Below are 3,978 nucleotides of genomic sequence, written 5' to 3' on the forward strand. Positions count from 1 at the left end.
GTGTATTATGATCCTCTTCCAAAATCTGTCGCTTCCACTGATCACATGACGCGGGTATGCATAAGCGGCCTTTGTACCTCAATACTCCATTCGTAGATAACTCAAACGGTCCCCCTTTTCCTTTAGCTAGGTCATCCCTTACCTTGGTCAAAAACGCATCCTTTTGCTGCTCTTCCTTAATTTCTCCCAGAAATGTAGGTACAATCCTAAAGTTATAGCAACGAACTTCTGCTTCCACATCACCCTGTTCCACCACTTCCAAGCTCATCTGTTGAAGCTCCTTACAAAGCTCATCCGCCACCACCCAGATCGAACTAGCGGTATGCTTCGATTTTCGACTTAAGGCGTCCGCCACTACGTTAGCTTTTCCTTCGTGATACTGAATATCTAACTCGTAGTCCTTGATGAGTTCTAACCACCTTCGTTGCCGCATATTGAGATCCTTCTGGGTGAAGATATATTTGAGACTCTTGTGATCCGTGAAGATCTTGCAACGCACCCCATAAAGATAATACCTCCAAATTTTCAAAGCAAACACCACGGCAGCCAATTCCAAATCATGTGTAGGGTAGTTCTCTTCGTGAACTTTAAGCTAACGTGAGGCGTAAGCAATCACTCTCCCATTTTGCATCAACACACAACCTAGTCCTTTCTTGGATGCATCACTGTATACCTCAAACCCTTCCGCTCCTGATGGCAATATTAAGACTGGTGCAGACGTGAGCCTCTCCTTCAAATCTCGAAATGCTAACTCACAAGCTTGATCCCAAACGAAAGGCACTTCTTTCCTTAGTAACTTAGTCAAAGGTTGAGCCACCTTGGCGAAATCCAAAACAAACCTTCGATAATAACTTGCTAAACCAAGAAAACTTCTTACTTCCGTCACCGATGAAGGTGCAGTCCAATCCTTCACTGCCCGTATCTTGTTCGGATCCACAGAAATCTCTCTACTATCAATCACGTGGCCTAGAAACGTAACACTGTCTTTCCAAAACTCGCACTTAGAGAACTTGGCATACAACTGCTTCTCCCTCAAGATCTGAAGTATCGTCCTAAGATGTCCAACATGCTCTCTCTTATCTTTCGAATAGACCAAAATATCGTCGATGAACACGATCACAAAATCGTCGAGGTGGGGTTTGAACACTCTGTTCATCAGATCCATAAAAACTGCAGGGGCATTAGTCATCCCAAACGGCATAACTGTAAACTCGTAGTGACCGTACCGAGTCCGAAACGCAGTCTTAGGAATATCCTTGTCTGCTACCCTTATCTGATGGTATCCTGACCTCAAGTCAACTTTGGAAAACACTCCTGCGCCACGGAGTTGGTCAAACAAGTCGTCTATCCTTGGGAGAGGGTATTTGTTCTTAACAGTAACTTGGTTCAGCTCCCGGTAGTCAATACACAACCTCATACTTCCGTCCTTCTTCTTTACAAACAAGACTGGAGCTCCCCATGGTGATGTACTTAGCCGGGTATAGCCCTTATCAAGGAGTTCTTGCAATTGGGTCTTCAACTCCTGCATTTCTGGCGTAGCCAAACGATATGGGGCCTTAGAAATGGGTGCAGTGTCTGGCATAAGGTCCACTGAGAACTCCACTTCCCTAGTAGGAGGCATACCCGGTATTTCTTCGGGAAATACATCAAGGAATTCACGGACTACGGGTATAGATTGAGCTACCTCTCCTTTTGCCTTCAAGTTCTCGACCGAACACAAGTACAACTCATTGCCTTTATCCATATACCTCTTCATCTTTGTCATAGACACCAGCTTAATTCCGGGTTCTTCCACCTTTTCCACGGTACGACACTCTTTTCCCGCTGGGTCCTCGTAGCACCACCTTCTGATCTTTGCACAAGATTTGGGTTCTAAACCGCCCCAACCAGTCCATACCTAAGACCACATCCATCCCGTCCAAGTCGTACTGGATTAGATCACTAGGAAACTCTTCTCCTTTGATATAGATCTTGATGCCCTCGAAAAGACGGTCGCACATCCTAACTTCTCCCGACGCTACCTTCACGTTAAACCTCACTCCCGTGCCCCTAGATAAGCCCAACTTTTTCACGAGGCCAGGTGATATGAACGAGTTAGACGCCCCTGAATCAAACAAGACTGTTGCTGGCACGGATTGCCCAAGGAAGGTTCCCACTACTACGTCACTGTCGCATGTTCGAACTTCATTTAAGGTGAGCACCCTATCTTGAGAGGGCCCTACCGCCGGATGATGAACCTCTATCCTCCCATACTCTCTTATATCACGGAGTGCTGGCAAAGTCGCTGCACTAGGACTTACTCTTGTGGACAAACCACTCCGGATCCACCGCTCAGTTACCCCAGAGGCATTGCTAGATTCGGCCAACCGAGATTTCTTACCCACTTCACCCACGTCTTCAAACACTGCGGTTCGCTGGCGAGGAGGCATCACAGACTTCTGCTACAACAACGAGGTTACCAAAAGAGCAAACAAGCAAGACAGAAAGCAACACACTTCTCACCGCACAACCTAGAGTCCTAAGCCTAACACTTAGCTTCTTAAGGTCGCTTAGAGGTCTCAAAACACACTTAACCACTTAGAAAGTCTAGACTTAACTCTTCCAAGGCTCTGATACCAACTGTAACACCCCCCAAACAAGGCCCAATAAAAGCCCTAACACATGCAGATTAATGAACAAAACTAGCAGAGCGGAAGATAAAAACGGAAACTGGATAAAAGAAATCCAACGGGGTGTTATGCCACGTCTACCAAACCCGGTAACGCTATGGCGAACAATCTGCAAGTGTATAAAACTATCCCAAAACATCAATCTAACTACATTGGGCGCACAGGCCACAAAAACCACAAGATAAAGGTGCTAAGCTACCAGGCTCTAGACATCGCGCTCGTCTAAACATCACCTGAAAGATACAAAGATAAACATGGGACGACGCCCGGTCAGCGATAATGCTGGTAACCCACCAATACCGTTAAGTATCATATATAGGTAGATATAAGATAGAAAACCATTTTCGAAACGGAATACATAAGTATATAAGTTAAAAGCCAAGATCGAAAGACAACACAAGACTCATCACTCTCAAAGACAACACCGGGAACACATCCCAAACCACAAAGGTTACCACAACACGAAGGAAATACAACTCACCCATGGCAACACATGCCCTTGTGACTACACACGTCACAAGAAAGAGAACTCAGCACAATGGCTACACAAGCCCTCGCGACATCACCCATCACGAGTTGATATGCCTTCCTTATGCCCTGTTCCAACCTTATGGCTACCCCCAACCTTATACCTTCTTCTACCATTACCTCCAAGACCCCTGTACAGCCAAGTCCAACCTTATTCCGCCGGGACCGTCGTCCCCCACCAACAACCCACCTATAAGACCACCAATTTCATAGTACACGAGGTACCGTACACACATATAGCACACATGCCCGAATAACACATGTTATCCCCCAATCACGTGAACCTTTCTCGAAGGAACACAGCTCCATAATCACGTCACGGCCACCACGAGGACCGCTGCAATACCTTGGTGACTAGCGTCCCATACCACTAATCGTGCAATCCAGGTAAAGCCACACACGCACAATAACTCACACGAGTCAAGCAATGGATTACAACGAAGGTATGAAACATACTCAATGAAGGAATGGGTCACCACCAACGACAACAACGATGTATAACACAAGTTAACATCAACCACACGGAAGGTACGAACAACACACACGCTAGCATTAAGACAACAAACTAGCATGCTTAACAACGGGGAAACTCAAGATAGTTTCGAGGAACACACAAGACACCTCTTGGTTCAACGAAGCACAATGTTGAACACTTAGCACGATTCAAGACACCAAAGAGCCTACATGGATACCTACCATATAGTTCTAGACCTACGAAACATCAAGAAGACGCTCAAAAAGTTCCACAAAAGAACAACGGGAAGTCAAAAGATCAAATACC

The sequence above is a fragment of the Ipomoea nil genome, unplaced genomic scaffold (genome assembly GCF_001879475.1).
Source record: "Ipomoea nil cultivar Tokyo-kokei standard unplaced genomic scaffold, Asagao_1.1 scaffold2779, whole genome shotgun sequence".
NCBI lineage: Eukaryota > Viridiplantae > Streptophyta > Magnoliopsida > Solanales > Convolvulaceae > Ipomoea > Ipomoea nil.